The 20,902-nt window shown below is 45.7% G+C and overlaps 1 protein-coding gene across 13 annotated transcripts in view; it reads right to left on the bottom strand.

The window, feature by feature from the left end:
• Nucleotides 1–20,902, bottom strand: part of zmiz1a (zinc finger, MIZ-type containing 1a) — a 411,800-nt gene that overhangs the window by 95,312 nt on the left and 295,586 nt on the right. Inside the window, exon 1 of one of the 13 annotated variants that reach the window (XM_041176095.1) lies at nucleotides 4,425–4,648. The exons of 10 other annotated variants lie outside the window; for them this stretch is intronic. The gene's annotated coding sequence lies outside the window, so the exon portion shown is untranslated. Of the gene's footprint in view, nucleotides 1–4,276; nucleotides 4,375–4,424; nucleotides 4,649–20,902 lie in introns of those variants that run through there. 2 more of the 13 variants (XM_041176094.1, XM_041176098.1) reach the window with 2 other exon arrangements.

The following is a 20,902-nucleotide window of genomic DNA, read 5'->3' as shown; positions in this document are numbered from 1 at the left end:
GGCTGAGATTGCAACTGTCATTTCCGGTGCCTCGGTCGATGCTGAGTGGTCTGTCCGGTTTCATTCCTTTTAATAAACTTTTTAGTGGTTTGATACAACTGAGTGGTTTGCTAGGCCATTTCAGAGGGCATTTAAGATTCAACCACATTATTGCAGGTCTGGAGTTAGGTTTAGGCCAGACCAGGTAAGGATGGCAGATTTCCTTCCCTAAAGGACATTAGCGAACCAGATGGGTTTTTACGAAAATTGACAATGGTTTCGTGGTCGTCATCAGACTTTTAATTCCAGATTTTTATTGAATTCAAATTCTGCCAATGCCTCCCCCAAGCCACAGAAAGTGATACCATTAGGATAGGTGACCAAAGAGCTAAGAGCTAGTCTCTAAGAAGTGATGCATATGAGCTTGGAAAGGTAGGGCGTCAGAAAGGTTTAGGGAGGAAATCCCAACTCTTAGGGCCTAGGCAGCTGAAAGCAGGGCCGCCGCCAATGGTGGAGTGACTAAAATAATGAATACACGGGAGGCCGGAATTGAAGAAGCAGAGATCTCGGTGGGTTGGGGGAGGTTACAGATATAAGAAGGGGTGGCGCTAAGGAGAGTTTGAAAACAAGGAAGAGGATCTTAAAAATGAGGCCTTGCTGGACTGGGAACCAACATGGATCAGTGAGCACAAAGGTGATTGGTGAAGCAACAATGTCAAGGTGCATTAACACCACAAGTCTGAAACTGGAAGTTTCTGGTACCACACAAAGACCTGAGGAGTATCATAGGAGTTTAGCCAAAGAGATGCTTGGGGTCTGCACTCCAAGGTGTAAATGCCCCCATACTCAAAAAATCCATCAGAGATGCAAAAGTAGAGAGTTCCCTAATGTATATTCAGGTGAAGGGAGTTAGTTTCATACAAGTAAATGCAAGCAGCTAGTTGTCATTGTTGCCAAGGAAACAACATCAGCCACATGGTCTCCATGGCCCACAGAGGTGCTCAGCACAAAGGACATCCAACTTAAAAGTATCAGGTGATACATCTAATTTTCCCCCAATTTCTTCTGAAAGCTCGCTCTGTTACTGGCATTAGTGAAGCCTCCTCTAAGTGAGACCCGACACTATGTGTTGGCCAGTTACTTGACCCATCCCTGTATTCTCGCTCTGGCTCAGCAGGTAGCACTCCCACCTCTGAGTCAGAACGTTTTGGGTTCAAGTCCCACTCCAGGCACTTGAGCACAGAAGATCTAGGTTGACACTCCAGTGCAGCAATGTCTAAAGTGACATCTTTTAGATGTGATGTTAAACTGAAGCCCCATTTGCTTTCTCATTGCCTGGCACTGTTTCAAAGGGGGAGTTCTCCTAAGTATCCTGCCCACTGTTTATCCCTCAGTTATCAAGAAACAGGTTATCTGGCCATTGCCATTTGTGGGAGCTGGCTGAGTGCAAATTGGTTGCTGTGTTTCCTAAATTAAAACAGTGACTACACTTCAAAAGTACTTAATTGGTTGTAAAGCACTTGGGACATCCTGAGGTTGTGAACAGCACAATATAAATGAAAGTCTTTCTTTCCAATCTTGAGTTGCTGAAGTGAATTGAAGCATGCTTTTGGTAGTGTGTACGGTATCCTAGGCGTGGGATACAGTGGGTGATTAGCTGCAGAGATTGGCAGTGACATTTTGGCCTGCATTTGGAGCAGTCATATGGTAGTGAGATAATAATGGCATGCCTGACAATGGCAGTGCCAAACTGGAGTGCTGCCACCTAAGCAGCACCAAACTGGAGTGCTGCCACCTAAGTACCAGGGCATTTACTAGCACCAGGAAATATAGTTAAGTTAGCATAGCAGTTATGGTGCTGTGTGAGCAACCCAAAGGTCACTAGTTCAATTCCCACCATGTCAAGGTGTCAAAATTAACTCAATAAATCTGATCTCTTGTGGGCTGATACCAAGAAAAAATAACCACAGAAACTGGCAGATTGCCTTAAAAAGCCAACTGCCTAATTAACGTCCTCCAGTTCAGGGAGCCTGTGCTCATAGAATCGTACAGCCCAGAAGATTGGCCTTAAGTCCATTGTGCCTGTATCGGGTCTTTGAAAGAGCTATCGAATCAGCCCCATTCCCCTCGTCCGTCCACATAGCCTTGGAAATTTTCCTCTTTTTTTAACGTGTTTATCCAATTTTCTTTTGAAAGTTACAATTGACTCTGTTTCCACTGCTTTCCAGCTCATAATAATTAACTGTGTAAGCAAAAATTCCCAGACTTGCCTACAAGTGTGCTTGATTCTTCAATGGCTATAGCAAGCCTTAGCGAGTCATTCGGTTGAACAATCACGAAATTCAGCCACTACCTTCTCAGGACTTCTAGGAATGGAAGCTAAATGGAATCCTTGTCAGCGCTGTACTCTTTATAAGAACTCATTTCTATATTTTTTTAAAATTGAGTAAAATACAACCTGACTTCAGCATTCAAGGAAGTTTATTTTGAGGTAATGGCCACCTGCTTAAGACCTATATCATGGAATCCAATGGTCCATGTTCAATATGAAAATGTAAAGCTCATAGGGAAGCACTTAGGCATATTTTAAAATGCGCAAAATAGCTAATTCAAAGTGGAAATGAACAGTACCAGCTGACAAACACCAAACTTGTTCTACACATGAAAGCTGCAGCATCTCTACTTAATTCAAAACCCCATTGACAAGAAACTTGGAGTTAGCAACTTTCATGCTACAGCGGGACCGAAGGTTTAATGTCAAACTCTGGACATTGCACAGGACCTGCACGCTCCAGTGGTTGAGGGGAAAAAATATTGATGCAACTGAGCACCTCCATGTACCATTTTCCCTCCATGGGTCTTTGTAGGCCTGAAATGAGGCCAACCACTGTCCCGCACATCAGAAGGCCTCTCAAGCTGGGCAAGGAACTGTAAAGGATAGGCCTCTGCAAAAAAAAATCTGACAAAAGCTCTACAAAACATCAATCCGCCCTTTTCAGACGCTGACTGATCTGCTGTGCATTTCCAGCATTTACTACGCCCCTCGCACTACTCACTAGTCATACGATGTCAACCCACTCTTGGGACTCCATGTGAGAGTAACTCATACTTGTAGTTTGTGTAATGCTCAGGGTTCCAGCTTCTAATTTGTCCAACAGCCACATGTCGACAGGGGGTGCTTACATTTGAAAAGTGCTCCTCACCCCAATGGCTGCCCCCGAGTAGATGGAAAACCGGCCTGGATTGCCTCGTCTGCGGGAAAGACACTTTCCTGGGCCCTGTGAGCTGCCTTTTTAAAGAGAAAAGGCTGGAACCAGCTTGGGCTTTGCTCTTAACAATGGAATCGTGCACCCAGGTAAAATAAACAGGAGAGCGTGGTGAATGTCTGGTTGAACAGCGCTCCTGTGGGACCCTTTAGCACATATAAAAAGTGCCTTATAAATTAGCAGGGCCCCTTTCATCCTCCCTCCCCTCCCCCAAATCTTTGCCTTCAGGCAGCACACTGTATGCAAATGTGTCCCACTTCTCAGTTAAAGTCAGATTTTTATCCTCTCTCCTGTCTGTTCCGTTTGACAACATAGCGAGCACACCACCTTACCCAGAATCCTTTTTTATTAAGTAAGGACTTGAGAACTCGCTTGCCCCTCCTCCCCTCGTAGCCAAGACAAAACCAACTTACCAAACCAAAAGGTGGCCACACTGCTGCCTGTCTCGTCCCTTCCCTCTGCTTTTTTTCCTCCAGTGCACTAAAAGGCCACATATGTCTGTACCCACTTCTAGCCAGGAATCAAGTACTGCAGAACAAAGGCAGCCCCCGGCTGCCTTAATCTCACTAACAGGCAGCCAGCAGCTATTTTCCAGCCCTCTCAGGGCATCCTGCTCTCTGCATGTCCAGCTACTGCACAATACACATCAATTATTCATCCCCAGCCTCCTGGTTTTCAGGCAAAACCAATCACACATGGAGCCCACTAATGGAGCCAGGCTGTAGTTGCCAACAGGCTGTTTGTACTCCGGCTATAAACACTCTTGAGACAATGGAGGGAGAATGAAGTCTGTCAAGACCCCTTTTCAGCTACAGTCAAATAAACTTCACAGACATGTATTGCAGCACATCAGCACACAGAGCCTAGCATAAATCTTGTTGCACTTAGAGAAAGGATTCTCTAGACTGCTCAAAGGATAGCAGTCAGGTACTAATGAGGTTGAAAGAAGAGAGCCTCTCTCCCCATCTTCCCACCAACCCCCACCAACCCACCCCGCCCCCCCCACCACCTCAAAAAAAACAGTCACTTATCTGTTAGTCTCACTCAGTGTAATGCTGTTATTGATGATCTTGTTCTCTAGTGATCCATTTCTCTCTCCCCATGCACACACATCACACAAGCAGCCACAGCACTTTGCCAGAAGGGAAGAGGAGAGAACAAAAAATCCAGGCAGCTTACATTTCAAACTCTTTGCAGGGGTGGTACACTTCGCAGAACAGACTGACACTCTCCTGGACCGCAGCCAAAGTCACAAAAGCTGATCAATTAATTCGACAGCCGACGGCCACAAGTGCCCACAGTAAATTACCAAGGCATCAGAACAAGCAGGAAAGGCCTGGGTATTTTAGGGGGGAGAGAGCTTAACGCTGGGCTTCCCCCTTCATAGTGCTGTTGTCTAAATCCATCAAACTAGTCATGCTAATTAGGGTACAGAAGGCTCTGCATTTAGGCAATGCTGGTGGCTTTCTGATGTACAGAGTTGGAAGCAGTTTTTTTTTGTTGCCTGGACTGTGGGGGTGGGAGGAGGGGTTAAGCTGGCAGTCTTGTCAACTGCACAGTCCTCTAAAAACCTCTGTAACACTGAATATTATTAGAAAATTAAAAGCCCCTGTATATGTATGTGTGTGTGTGTGTGTGTGTGTATGGGTCTGTGTGTGTGTGTGTGTGTGTGTGTGCACGCGCGTGTGTGTGTGGTTTTTTTTGTACACTGTCACTGCTAATTGCTTCTCTTGTGAGAAAATATATAAAAAGGGGAGAATTTGCAAGCTCCAGTTCAGTTGTGGCAGCCTTTCCTGACATTACATCCTGTGGTAACCACCACTTCCTTCACAGAAGCAACCTCCACACACACAAAACATATAGAAGCAGCCATTACTAAAGATTCAGCTGTTGGGTTTAACTTCATTGACCTGCAGTCGAGGCCATTCTCACTCAATGAAGTTAAAAAGAGGTGAAGCTGTGCTGGAGACAAATCGGGTAACCTGCACCAAGCACACAAAAGGTGATAGATATTCCAGTGTTTGAAGTACCTACATCCTACCAAACCAAATTTAACTCTTTGAAGGTCGTTGAGCTTGGTATGTTAATTAAGCAACTGTAGGAAGGGAGAGAGAGAGAATAAAATTTTTTTTAAAAATGACTACCAAATCAAATTTTAAAAACTCCAAAATATAAATCCTTCCATCCAGTGCATGCGCCCGCCACACAAAAGATCTTAATTGACACATTTTTTAAATGGATCAGGTTTACCAAAAAATAAGTTTACAAAACCACTTCACTGTTTACTACGCCATCTCAAGGTACAGATCTCACAAACTTCCCCACTTCCACGTCTCCCTCCAAGATCTTCACGATGCTCTCTCCCACCAGCTCACCAGGAGCAATGCCCCAGGAGGGCATCGAGTAGCCTATAAACATGCCCAATTCAGTTGATGTGGCGAAAGTATTTGACCTTTATTAAATGGGATGCAAGTCTCGCTAAAGGGCCTTGGTTTGACAGCTCTGGTTAAGCACCAAGCAAAATAAAACATTCTTGGCGATGGGTTCCCGCATTGCTAAATGCACTGTGCGATAGTGAATCAGAGAGATTGGAAAGATCCTGCTCAATCTCGAGTCTCTTCGCTGAGTCAGCTGATCTCAGCCAGAGTTTTGGTAATGAAAACAGAATGCTGGAAAAACTCAGCAGTTCTAACGGCATCTGTGGAGAGAAAGACAAGAGTTAACGTTTTGAGTCCACATGACTCTTCTTCAGAGTCCTGAAGAGTCATACAGACTCGAAACGTTAACTCTGTCTTTTTCTCGATCTGAAGGAGGGTCATACGGACTCGAAATGTTAACTCTGTCTTTCTCTCCACAGATGCTGTGAGATCTGCTGAGTTTTTCCAGCATTTTCTGTTTTTGCTTCAGATTTTTAGCATCTGCAGTACTTTGCTTTTATCTTAGGGCTTTGGTAATGGTCAATTCCTTCCCCAAACCTCTCCACTTCTCTCTCCTTCTTAAATATGCTCCTTAGGATCTACCTTTTTGGCCAAACTTTTGCTCATCCACCCTGAGCTCTCCCTATTTGGCTCAGTGTCAAACTTTGTTTGATAATCGCTCCAGTGAAACCTGTTGGGATATTTGGCAATGTTAAAAGCACTATAGGGGGGAGATGGTAGTCCTAGTAGTAATGTCACTGGGCTAGTAATCCAGAGTCCCTGGCTAATAACCTGGGGACATGGGCTCAATTCCCACTATGGCAGCTCATGGAACATTAATTGAATTAATTTTAAAAATCCAGAATTGAAAGTTAGTAGCAGTAATTGTGACCATGTGATTGTTGTAAAAACCCATCTGTTTCACTAATGTCCTTTAGGGAAGGAAATCTGCCGTCTTACCTGGTCTGGCCTACATGTGACTCCAGACCCACAGCAATGTGATTGACTCTTAACTGCCCCCTGAAATTGCTTAGCTCAAGGACAATGAGGGATGGGCAACAAATGCTGGCCTTGCCAGCAACACCCACATCCTTTTCACAAAGAGTTGTTGCTGTCGCTACACTTGACCTCAGCATCCCCCGGATTTGGGAGGGCAAAAATCATTCAAGACTTGACCACCATCTAATAATTGGGATTGTGTCTCTCTCTCACCGGAGGACATGAGTCAGCTGTGATGCACCCAAGGTGAGACAGTCATGCAGAAACTAATTAACTGACACACAAATAATTGACTCTTTGCAAAGGTACCAGACAGAGCCAACAAAGCTACAAAATAATTCAAATATTGAATACTATGCTGGTTATGTAAATCAGAAAAGCAGGTCCTACCATTATTAGCCCTGGTCTATTCTGCATTAGCCAGCCAAAGGAACAGCAGGCAGTTGCAACTGGGTTCAGCATACCTGGGATAAGACAGAAAGTAAAAATACACCAGCCAGAGCCTTTGCTTCTGACTGTTATCCAGAAACCCCTGTCGAATGTGTACACAGATATTGGAGGAAGGCAAATCAGTCTCAACCATGGGCTGCATATGCACTCATTTCTGACAGTCGCTATTGGATGAAGTAACTAAGAAGGTGGAGGGCTTGTGGCACAGTGGGTAGCATCCCTGCCTCTGAGCCAGAAGCTCTGGGTTTGAGTCCTAATCCAGACTTGATGGCTAAGGGGGGTGTATTCATTGCACGGCCAAACAGGTTAATTATCAGCCTACAATTCCTTCCAACACATGTCAATGGCCGGCGGTAAGAGCGGGAGAGATTCCTGGTCATCCATGTGAAAGTTGAAGCCTCTACCATCATTATCCATAGCTCCAGACGATAACATGCAGTAAAAGTACATATTGCCACAGGCATCTCAGACTCCTTGAGTGATCTGTAACCCACCATCAACACCTAAGAAGCTCCATTTTCCATGGAACCTACAGACTCAGGAGGTATAAAGGGCAAAATTGCAAAGGAGAGGCAAAGGTGGGACAGAGATGACAGCAAAGCAGTTTTCACTAGGGAAAAAAAGCATTGCACCCACCGATTCTGTCTCACTTTCAGCTGGATGCAATCAAAAACTGAAACAGCAGAATTTCTGCATTTGGAATTTTTACTTGCAAACTATATTTATGGAAAAGCCAGAACTAAGAGACTCCTCACTCTGTGTCAAAATGCAACCATGTTGACTTTGTCACAAAGTAGATTGCACATGTTCTGCAGCGTTGATCTAAATTCAGTCTGCAAACCTGACAATAACGCCCTCAGGGTGGTTCCCAGTGAATTCTGTTGAACACCAGTTTATATTAAGTAAAATTTTGAACCTTGCAAAGGTGCATTCTAAATCAAATCGCTTCAAACTCCTCACAAACTGTCAAATCTAACTAGTCTGGAAAATAATTATATTCAAGTAGAAGAGATTGTACATGATGCTTGACCAAGGAATCAAGTAACTGAAAGCAAAGACAGGGGCACTGACCATTCGTTGGGGTTCAGGTTGCTTTCTTTACCTCAGATCCTGTTTCCACCTCCCACTCCCCAACCCCAATATGTGGACCCGTACCCAAATGGAGGCTGATATAATTTCTCCTGGCACGACAGCCTTTCACTAACATGTTGGAATTCTTCCTTATTACAGAACGCTACAACACAGAAGACCACCATTTGGACCCTTTGGTAGAACAATCCAACTAGCCCCCACTCTCCGGCTCTTTCCCCGCAGCCCTGTAAGTTGTTTCACTTCAAGTATCAATCCAATTCCCTTTTGAAACTTTCTACTGAATCCTCTTCCATCAGTCTCTCAAACTACAGATTCCAGAACACAACAACGCTCTGTGTAAAAATAAATCCCCATATGCCTCTGGTTCTTTTGCCGAGTACTTTAAATCCCTGTCTTCTGGTTACCGACCCTTCTGCCACTGAAAACATTTCTGCCTTATTTACCCTACCAAAACTCTTCATGATTTTGAACACTTGTATCTGACCATCTCTTGAATTTCTCTTGTCTAAGGAGTAGGGTTGCCAACTTTCCAGGATTAGCCTGGCAGCTCCAGGAATTGAAGATCAATCTCCAGGATACTGCTGTGTGCAAACCTGGAGGTAAATCATTGGGACATTAAAAAATGTTGGGGTTTTTTTTTGTCATTTTCTTTGAACATTTCTATTTTCCAGATATAAAAACGCTGAAAATTGGAAAAAGGCTGTTTGGCTGACAGTCAAGCATCATCCAATTGGGTAATGAGTCTTTTTGCTTCCCCGTTGGTGTCACAAGGATGAAAGTGTTGGCTGACTAATGGCTGGAGTGTTGGGGCAAGTCATGTCATTAAGCCTCCAGCAATACGTTTAATTACAGTTGGCAACCCTACTAAGGAGAAGAACCCAGCTTCTCCAATCTTTCCACCTCATTCCTTGGTATAATTTCATTAAATGTTTTCTGCACCCAATCTAATGCCCTGACAAAAACAGAATTACCTGGAAAAACTCAGCAGGCCTGGCAGCATCGGCGGAGAAGAAAAGAGTTGACGTTTCGAGTCCTCATGACCCTGCTGAGTTTTTCCAGGTAATTCTGTTTTTGTTTTGGATTTCCAGCATCCGCAGTTTTTTTGCTTTTTGTTTTTATCTAATGCCCTGACATCCTTCTTGAAATGTGGTGCTCAGTATGGAATACAATATTCCAGCTGAGGCCTAACCAGTGTTTTATAAAGGTTTAGCATAACACCAATACCTTTGTGCTCTGTTCCTCTATTAATAAACCCAAGGATCCTTTGTGCTGTTTGAACAGCCTTCTTAACTTCCTTGGCCATCTTCAAAAACTTGCATACATGCACCCTCCGATCTCCTGTTCCTTCATCCCATTTCAAATTGTAGAAGTCGGTTTATAATGCTGGAAAAAGTGGAAAACCCCAGCTTATAGACCACCTGTCTCATCCCCTTAGTGCATACAACCATATGAACATGGAGCAGGAGCAGACCCCCTGCTCTGTCGTTTAATAAGATCTTGGCTGATCTGATAGTAACCTCAAATCTGCGTCCCACCCGCCCCTGATAACCTATCACCCTCTTGCTTACCAAGTGTCTACCAGCCTCTGCCTTAAAAATATTCAAAGACTCTGCTTCCACTGCATTTTCAGGAAGAGTTCCAAAGACTCACTGCCCTCAGAGAAAACATTCTGACTCATCACTGTTTTAAATGGGCAAGCCTTTATTTTTAAACAGTAATCCCCTAGTTCTAGTGCGGCTGGCTGCAGAAGGACTAGGCGGCAGCACCACTTCTTACCCGACTGATGTGGAGTCAGCCGGGGCACAGGCATTACTGGGTTTCTTGTCATTTTCTTATGGGTTTTGTCAAGTTAAAGTAGAAACCTGGTGGAGCCTTAAGGGACAATCAGAATCTCTCATAGCCTTGCCTTCCCCTATCTCAGCAATCTTCTCCAGCTTTATATTCCTGTCCAAATCCTTCCAGTCACTTTTTTTAAATGATATTTTATGCAGTCCCCCTTCATCTTGCCCCAAAGCTGGTGGACAGTACCTCCAAGTGCCTCACCTTCCACCTCTGGGTTCCCCTCGCTCAACCGCTCTGCCTCTCTCCATCTTTAAAAATTTTCTCAAAATCCACCCTTTTCACCAAACTTGCAGTCACCTATTTGAACGTTTTCCCACATTCAGGAGGCATTATCAGAGAGTGGTGGAATGTGGCACTTGGTACAGGGAGCGGTTGAGGCAGTTCCATGGTCACACAAAGTCAGCCAAATTTTGCACAACTTGAGTCTTCTGCTGATGTCATGTTAAAACATACGTGTAGCTATTAACGTTTGAAAAAAATGAAAACTTAAAAACCCTAAACTTATAAACGTTTCCATAGTGCACAAAGTATAAACCGAGGTCACCGTGACATTCTTTGTAAAAATTCTACTCGTGCATTTGCCCCGCATTAACCCACTTGCAATTTCTTCACTTGTGGATTACAAAATCAGGGTCACTTATGGATTCACGACATCCCACAGTAACCTCGAGGTAGTTGCTTCATCTCATCTGTCACCAGCTGAATGAAAGTTGCAGATGCATTAACAAATAGCTGTTTATTCATTTACATTCTAAAATAATTGATTTTTGATTATTATAAGGAGTGGGAATTATGGTGAATGGTTTGTTTAGCATTGGAACTGAGGGAAATAAATCAACGAAAGTGAATGAAACCTGAGGGGATATGGGGATAGAATGGGGGAATGGGACTAATTGGATTGCTCTACAGAGTGTGTTGTCAGTACGTGCATATTTAAGGGCTGAATGGCCTCCGTCTGTGCCATAATGACTCTATGAATGGCAAGGATGCATTTAAGGGGGAGCTAGACAAGTGCATGAGTATAAGTCCTGGGGAGATCTTTCTGCTGTCACCTATTATTCCACTCCTGAGGACAGTGGGTCACCTGGGAGAAGTTTTTCCAGGCATTACCAGCTATTCATTCAAAAACAGTTCCTCTGACATGTCCTCCTTCTTCCTTAACCGAGGTTTTCCACCCACGGTCGTTGACAGGGCCCTCAACCGTGTCCGGCCCATCTCCCGCGCATCCGCCCTCACTCCTTCTCCTCCCTCCCAGAAACATGACAGGGTCCCCCTTGTCCTCACTTATCACCCCACCAGCCTCCGCATTCAAAGGATCATCCTCCGCCATTTCCGCCAACTCCAGCATGATGCCACCACCAAACACATCTTCCCTTCACCCCCCTTATCGGCATTCCGTAGGGATCGCTCCCTCCGGGACACCCTGGTCCACTCCTCCATCACCCCCTACTCCTCAACCCCCTCCTATGGCACAACCCCATGCCCACGCAAAAGATGCAACACCTGCCCCTTCACTTCCTCTCTCCTCACTGTCCAAGGACCCAAACACTCCTTTCAAGTGAAGCAGCATTTCACTTGCATTTCCCCCAACTTAGTCCACTGCATTCGTTGCTCCCAATGTGGTCTCCTCTACATTGGAGAGACCAAACGTAAGCTGGGCGACCGCTTTGCAGAACACCTGCGGTCTGTCTGCAAGAATGACCCAAACCTCCCTGTCACTTGCCATTTTAACACTCCACCCTGCTCTCTTGCCCACATGTCTGTCCTTGGCTTGCTGCATTGTTCCAGTGAAGCCCAACGCAAACTGGAGGAACAACACCTCATCTTCCGACTAGGGACTTTACAGCCTTCCGGACTGAATATTGAATTCAACAACTTTAGGTCGTGAGCTCCCTCCCCCATCCCCACCCACTTTCTGTTTCCCCCTTCTTTTTTTTTTCCAATAAATTATAAAGATTTTCCTTTTCCCACCTATTTCCATTATTAAAAAAAAACCCACAACAGCTATACCTTGAGTGCCCTACCATCCATTCTTAATTAGCACATTCGTTTAGATAATATCACCAACTTTAACTTTAACACCTATGTGTTCTATTGTACTATTGTCGTTGACATCTTTTGATGATCTGCTTCTATCACTGCTTGTTTGTCCCTACAACCACACCAACCCCCTCCACCTCTCTGTCTCTCTATCTCTCCGCCCCCCACACACACACCTTAAACCAGCTTATATTTCAGCTCTTTCCTGGACTCGAACTCAAGTTCTGTCGAAGGGTCATGAGGACTCGAAACGTCAACTCTTTTCTTCTCCGCCGATGCTGCCAGACCTGCTGAGTTTTTCCAGGTAATTCTGTTTTTGTTTTGGATTTCCAGCATCCGCAGTTTTTTTGTTTTTATCTCTGTGTTTAATTGACTGCCACTGCTCTTCAAGAAATGCCTACCTCCTTGAAGAAGTTCTGTTCCTCTCTGCGACAAGATTTCCGGATCTCTCTGTTGCCTTGTTCACCTTCATTGCTTTCCATTTCTCTCCTAGTGTTTGACAAGGTGTTTACTAAAACCCGCTTTCACAGCCATATCTCCTTTCTCAGTGACTGTCTCCGTCTCCGACGTGGATTTCAACTGAAATTCCACCCCTCATGTTTCGAACCCACCCAGGATTACAGGTATCTCCGGGACATAAAACGTTTCTCGGACTGCTGTTCCCGTCACATTCTGAAATCCACTCTCAGTGCCATGCGCCGCCATATGAACACACTCGACCTCTCCCTCCAGCAGCACCGCCGTACCCTTTTTCAAAGCTGCGCGTGCCCCCAGTTTCATTTTATCCTTCGGCTCATCCGACGCCTCAACAAGAAACTTTTTCTCTTTCTCTCAAGTGCTAAGGAACGCAAGCTCCAACAACTCATCGACACCAACGCCCATCTAGGACCCTCCACCCCTGCCTGTCCCTCCGTCCCCACCCTTTCTTCCAGTCCCAACCCCAGCCGTGTATTCACTATACCCCCTGACCTTCCCCTCTCCGATGCTGAACGTTCAGTGCTCAGCAAAGGACTTAGTTTCATACCCTTACGCCCTCACCTCAATGAATTTCGGGCTCGGCATGATACTGAACTCTTCTTCCGCCGTCTTCGTCTCCGGGCTCACTTCTTTGGGCAGGAGTCCTCTCCCCATTCAACGGATCCTTTTACCCATCTCCAATATTCTCCCTCCACCTGGACCCCTCCCTCTGGATTCTTACCTTCTCTCGATCTTTTCATTGAGAACTGTCGGCGCGACATTAGTCGTCTCAATTTCTCTGCTTCTCTCACCCATTCTAACCTGTCTCTCTCTGAACTTACTGCACTCCATTCTCTCAGGTCCAACCCTGACATTGTCATCAAACCCGCTGACAAGGGTGGTGCTGTTGTTGTCTGGCGCACTGACCTCTACCTCGCGGAGGCTGAGCGTCAACTCGCAGACACTTCCTCCTACCTCTCCCTGGACCATGACCCCACCACTGAACATCAAGCCACTGTTTCCAGGACTGTCACTGACCTCATCTCCTCTGGGGATCTCCCTCCCACAGCTTCCAACCTGATAGTCGCCCAACCTCGGACGGCCCGCTTCTATCTCCTACCCAAAATCCACAAACAGAACTGCCCCGGTAGACCGATCGTCTCAGCTTGCTCCTGCCCCACAGAACTCATTTCTCGTTATCTTGACTCCCTTCTCTCTCCCCTTGTCCAGTCCCTTCCCACCTACATCCGTGATTCCTCTGACACCTTACGTCACATCAACAATTTCCAGTTCCCTGGCCCCTACCGCTTCCTCTTCACCATGGACGTCCAATCCCTCTACACCTCCATCCCCCACCAGGATGGTCTGAGGGCCCTTAGCTTCTTCCTCGAACAGAGGCCCGAACAATCCCCATCCACCACCACTCTCCTCCGTCTGGCTGAACTTGTTCTCACGCTGAACAATTTCTCCTTCAACTCCTCTCACTTCCTCCAAATAAAAGGTGTGGCTATGGGTACCCGCATGGGCCCCAGCTATGCCTGTCTCTTTATGGGGTATGTGGAACATTCCTTGTTGCAGTCCTACTCCGGCCTCCTTCCACAACTTTTTCTCCGGTACATCGATGATTATTTCGGTGCCGCTTCATGCTCTCGTCAGGACTTGGAAAAATTTATTAATTTTGCTTCCAATCTCCACCCCTCCATCATTTTCACGTGGTCCATCTCTGACACTTCCCTTCCCTTCCTTGACCTCTCTGTCTCAATCTCTGGTGATAGACTGTCCACCAATATCCATTACAAACCCACCGACTCCCACAGCTATCTCGACTACAGCTCCTCACACCCCACTTCCTGTAAGGACTCCATCCCATTCTCTCAGTTCCTTCGCCTCCGTCGCATCTGTTCCGATGATGCTACACTCAAAAACAGTTCCTCTGACATGTCCTCCTTCTTCCTTAACCGAGGTTTTCCACCCACGGTCGTTGACAGGGCCCTCAACCGTGTCCGGCCCATCTCCCGCGCATCCGCCCTCACTCCTTCTCCTCCCTCCCAGAAACATGATAGGGTCCCCCTTGTCCTCACTTATCACCCCACCAGCCTCCGCATTCAAAGGATCATCCTCCGCCATTTCCGCCAACTCCAGCATGATGCCACCACCAAACACATCTTCCCTTCACCCCCCTTATCGGCATTCCGTAGGGATCGCTCCCTCCGGGACACCCTGGTCCACTCCTCCATCACCCCCTACGCCTCAACCCCCTCCTATGGCACAACCCCATGCCCACGCAAAAGATGCAACACCTGCCCCTTCACTTCCTCTCTCCTCACTGTCCAAGGACCCAAACACTCCTTTCAAGTGAAGCAGCATTTCACTTGCATTTCCCCCAACTTAGTCCACTGCATTCGTTGCTCCCAATGTGGTCTCCTCTACATTGGAGAGACCAAACGTAAGCTGGGCGACCGCTTTGCAGAACACCTGCGGTCTGTCCGCAAGAATGACCCAAACCTCCCTGTCGCTTGCCATTTTAACACTCCACCCTGCTCTCTTGCCCACATGTCTGTCCTTGGCTTGCTGCATTGTTCCAGTGAAGCCCAACGCAAACTGGAGGAACAATACCTCATCTTCCGACTAGGGACTTTACAGCCTTCCGGACTGAATATTGAATTCAACAACTTTAGGTCGTGAGCTCCCTCCCCCATCCCCACCCACTTTCTGTTTCCCCCTTCTTTTTTTTTTCCAATAAATTATAAAGATTTTCCTTTTCCCACCTATTTCCATTATTAAAAAAAAACCCACTACAGCTATACCTTGAGTGCCCTACCATCCATTCTTAATTAGCACATTCGTTTAGATAATATCACCAACTTTAACTTTAACACCTATGTGTTCTATTGTACTATTGTCGTTGACATCTTTTGATGATCTGCTTCTATCACTGCTTGTTTGTCCCTACAACCACACCAACCCCCTCCACCTCTCTGTCTCTCTATCTCTCCGCCCCCCACACACACCTTAAACCAGCTTATATTTCAGCTCTTTCCTGGACTCGAACTCAAGTTCTGTCGAAGGGTCATGAGGACTCGAAACGTCAACTCTTTTCTTCTCCGCCGATGCTGCCAGACCTGCTGAGTTTTTCCAGGTAATTCTGTTTTTGTTTTTATTCATTCACCCAGGTCACTGCACTCCACGTGTAAACCTGAAGGCTATTAGCAGGCTTTGCAACTGCAGGGGCATTGACAGTTCAGCCAAACCTCTGCCCTTGTCCAGTGGCCACTTGTCAGGGAGCTTGCTCAATTGTGATGAAGCAAAATGCTTCCTTACGTGATCCCTGCTCCTCAGGCCCAAGAACAAGAGGACTAACCTGTAGCTCCAGCCCAGCACCACTCTGGTTAATCCAGCATAGAGTAAAGACAGAAGCTGGGATTTTCCTGGCCCCTGTTGATTCAGCTGCTGCAGCCCACAATGTAACTTATCCACTGAGGGATCAGAGAGTGGGGCTAAAAGTTTTAATCCTGTACTCAGATTTTAACAATGGTCTGCGAGTAACTTGCTGACAATATAAACAGAGTGCACAGGTAGACTACTGTTGGCTGTCAGCCCATTCCCAGGGTGTCCACCGACATTAGCGTGTCAGTCAATGAGGTGGGTGACAGGGTGGAACTTGTATGTTCATTTCAATCTGTGAATAAACTCACAGGTGACCCAGACTCACTGGTCTAACATCTGAATGAACACCACTTAGCTTTTGGCATCCTGTAATTGGTAGTTCACCTAAAACTCATTATTCTCTGCACTGGTGATGGATAACATGTGTATGTATTATATATTAAAAGATAAGGCATCCTACTAAGGGTCATTTGTCTGCTTGGATGAATCTTTTCCCCCCAGGGGCTCTGTCTCCTTGATATTTAACCAAAGAACATGACATCATTTTCCTACAGTCTGTTATTTCAAAACAGTGCTGCATTCTCAGAGCTATGGCAGCAGGGTATAGAAACATTTAATTGCTCTACACATCTGTTAATGGCTTTACCTGCGTTTCCAACTAGTCTTTCTTCATAGGCAACAGAGCACATGACTTCCTCGCTTAAACACTAGACATGTCAAGGTAACCATACCTTTCCAAAACAGATTATTTATTACTAGAGCTCTGGTGTCCAATAAAACTTGGCAGTGTGATATTGGACCAGATTGAAAAAACACCCTCCAATTGTACTCTGATGACCAACTTCTACAATCCACCAACTCTTCTAGGCTGATTCATGAGACAATGTTCATATTATAGCAATATTCATATTATAGCATGTTCTTGTTGCTACCGGGCTTCCATTTTCTGTTATGGATCAGATTTTCTCACCAGTTGCAACCCTCAACAGCCAGATGGGTACAATATGCACAACCACAACCTCCTGGTTCAACATTGGCTCAATAGTCTATAGTGCCATGAGGCGATTATGTATTTCATTTTGTGGCAATCCAGTGCTTCTGTGCCCTGCATTGCATGATAACACGTTATGTTACAGTTAGGGCAGGCTTAGTTTTCCACTCCCTCCATTCAGCCTGACATCTAGCATACAATGGTATTGAGAATAATTGTTCCCTAATTTAAAACAATCTGGATTTCAAACCAATTGCATCAAAGCCAGTGTCTTTGAATCTAATTACAATCCCCCACCCCACTCTTTCTAGATTTTTAGAGTTAGTTTTGCTCATCAGTGTCAGGAACGGCTTGCACAAAGGTCAAATACCTTCGTATTAACGGCACAGAAGGAGGCCATTCGGCCCATTGAATCCATGCCAGCTCTCTCTTGCGCATCCAGTCAGTCTCGTCCCCCCACTCCATCACTGTAGCCCTGAAAGTTTATTTCCCTCAAGCGCCAATCTAATTTTCTTTTGAAATCATTGCTCCCGCTTCCACCACCCTTGTCGGCAATGAGTTGGTACTTCCTCACATTTCCCCCCCCATGTCTCTTGCCCAAAATCTTAAAGCTTGACTCCTTGCGCCATCACTAATGGGAAGAATTTTTTCTTGTCTACCTTCTATAAGCCTGTCATATTACTGTACACCTCAATCAAATGTCCCCTCAATCGCTTTTGCTCCAAGATGAATAACCTCAGCCTCTCCAACAGTCAGATGTACTTAGATGTAGAGAAAGGGGCGATTCCAAGATTGTTTGGTCCCAGTGGGAAAGCCTCATACACAGGTCAGAGACACAATTACAACAAAAATATTGTGCTCATCCTCTGATCTGTGACCTTGGCTTCCCATTGGGATGATGGGACCATCCCTTGCATCTCCCCCTGCATTGCCTCAACAACATGCCTCAATCAAAACCTTGGTTAGGTAGGTCAACAATAAAAGTCTGATAACTCAATTTTCCACATCAGCCCTCGAGTGAAGCAGACAGTATGTGATCAACTTGTGCTGAATTATAGGTAGCTGCACCCACTGGAATGGGATGAAGACAGCGCAATCTTATTTCAGGCTAAACCCTGAGGGACAGCAGACAAGAGACTTTCATGCCTACACAACAGTGACTACAATTCAGTAAGGGAGGTTGGATAAATACATGAGGGAGAAGGGAATAGAACCTGCGATTCTCACAAGTATAGCCACTTGCTAGAAGCATTGAATTCACCTCTGACACTTTGCAGATTTCTAAATGGGCTGGGAATAAAATAGGTTTCAGGTGTCAGCTGCCTCGATTGTAGGCCTTTGCCTCAGGCAGTGGCAGGCTCCGTGAATTTTATGTGATTTGGGTTCAGCATTCCACGGCAAGAATATGCATTTGTGTGGCGCCATTCACATCCCAATGTGCTTCATAGCCAATTAGCTACTTCTGAATTTAATTACTGTTCGGTAGGGAATTGCAGCAATCCATTTACAAACAGAAAATGAGATAAATGGTGATGTTGGCCAAGGGCAGAACGTTGGTCCAGATACTAGGGGAACTCCCCATTGTGGGATTTACCACGTCCATCTAAAGAGGTGGACAGGGCCGTTGTTGAATGTATTAATCTAGATGCGCCTCCTGTAGACGAAGCAGCACTCCCTCAGCATTGAGCTGACACGTCAGCATGTCAAGCCCTGAAGCGAGGCTTGAATTTATGGCCTCCTGACTTAGAGGCGGTACAACCAATGATCCGAGCTGAAACTTAAATACTGCTGCATTGTGCAAGTTGTGATTCCTCAGATGTCAGGGGATGCTATTAAAGATCTCAATGGATTCAAAAAGTAGCAGCGAGTTCCTACCAATGTCCTGAGCAAATTTCCTTCCTCAATAAACTACTAAAAAGAGGAACTATTAACTACTTATTAATCTTGCTGCCCTTTATGACACTACAACATCATCGCTAGCAAAACTTGTTTTTTTTCCATACAACATTCCATCTTGGCTCCAGGGTCACATGCTGGGCTGGCTATTTCTGGGAGAGTGCAAGACACAGTAATAAACCTGCAAAGCAACAAGCAACTGATTTTTTTTTTCAGTGCAATTAAAGTTTACATGAACAACTAATTACATTGGCATGGAAACATGCCCAATGAGGAGGGGGACCACAGCCCACGGATGGAGAGGCAGGTAACCTATTCTAAACCATGTGCTTGCAACTGAACAAACTCAGGCCCTGCCCACACTTGAACCCCAAAGGGCAGATTACTGACTCAACCAATTGCTACAAGTAAAATATTAAACCATTGTTCATAATGTAGCAGAAGACACGCATTTGAATAAATGAGACCACCCAGGCGCAGGGAGGAATATTCCAATGACGTATGGCGTTCACTTTCCTGAGCTGAAGTTACATATTTTACAATCGTACAGCTCGAGTTCTGTTTTTTGCTGTGATAAGCTCATGCAAGTTGTACCACCACAAGCTTGTATTTACATCTGGCCTTTAACATAAAGAGAATTCCCCAGGGTACTTCATCAATAGGTGCAGGGAGGAGGACATAGAGCCAGGAATTGAGAGATTAAGAGGGATGACTGAAAGTTTGATCCTGGAAATTAGTTTGCAAGATGTTGGGGACTGAGAGGAGCAGAGGCAGAAAATATAACTGAGGTGGCTGAAGGCTCTGCCAGCAATGGTCAACGGAGGAGACTCGGGGAGGCCAGAGAGAAAGGAAGGAGTACTTGGAACAGGATACAAAGCTGGAAGTGAGCAAGGGATGAGACGGCACTTGTCCTGTTTCAGGTTTGTTAACTCAGTGCCCAAATCTTCCCAACAGACTAACATATAGTTTTATTTAATGAAAATCAATTTATCCACCATCTCTCACTCATGCCTGGTGCTAATGGCATGGGGCTATCATATTTTTAAATTCGCTCATGGGATGTGGGTTCACTGGCTAGGCCAGAATTTATTGCTCATCCCTAATTACCTTCGAGAAGATGGTGGTGAGCTGTGTTCTTGAACCGCTGCAGTCCATGTGGTGTAGGTACACCCACAGTGCTGTTAGGGAGGGAGTTCCAGGATTTTGACCCAGCGACAGTGAAGGAACGGTGATATATTTCCAAGTCAGGATGGTGGGTGGCATGAGGGGAACTTCCAGGTGGCGGTGTTCCCATGTGTCTGTTGCCCTTTTTCTTCGAGATGGTAGTGGACGTGAGTTTGGAAGGTGCTGTCTGAGGAGGCTTGATGAGTTCCTGCAGTGCATCTTGTAGATGGCATACACTGCTGCTACTGCGCATCAGTGGTGGAGGGAGTGAATATCTGTGGATGGAGTGCCTGTCAAATGAGCTGCTTCGTCCTGGATGGTGTCAAGCTTCTTGAGTGTTGTTGCAGCCACACTCATCCAGGCAGGTGGAGACTGTTCCACCACACTCCTGACTTGTGCCTTGTAGATGATGGACAGGGTTTGGGGCATCAGGAGGGGAGTTATTTGCTGCAGGATTTCTAGCCTCTGACCTGCTTTTGTAGCCACAGTATTTATATGGCTAGTCCAGTTGAGTTTCTGGTCAATGGTAATGCCCAGGATGTTGATAGTGGGGGATTTAGTGATGGTAATGCTATTGAATTTCATGGGGAGGTGGTTAGATTCTCTCTTGATGGAGATGGTCATTGCCTAACACTTGTGTGGCATGAATGTTACTTGCCACTTGTCAGCCCAAGCCTGACTATTGTCTAGGCTTTGCTGCATTGGGAGTTGGACTGCTTCAGTATCTGAGGAGACACGAATGTGCTGAACATTGTGCAATCAGCAGCGAACATCCCCCACTTCTGATCTTATGATAGAAGGAAGGTCATTGATGAAGCACCTGAAAATAGTTGGACCTAGGACACTACCCTGAGGAACTCTTGCAGCTGGTCCTGGAACTGAGATTACTGACCTCCAACTGATGGTAATGTTTTTCATGACTC

Source organism: Carcharodon carcharias, chromosome 28, assembly GCF_017639515.1.
Source record: "Carcharodon carcharias isolate sCarCar2 chromosome 28, sCarCar2.pri, whole genome shotgun sequence".
Classification (NCBI taxonomy): domain Eukaryota; kingdom Metazoa; phylum Chordata; class Chondrichthyes; order Lamniformes; family Lamnidae; genus Carcharodon; species Carcharodon carcharias.
The sequence above is the reverse complement of the archived record's forward strand: the minus strand, read 5'-3'. Positions and strand labels throughout refer to the sequence as shown.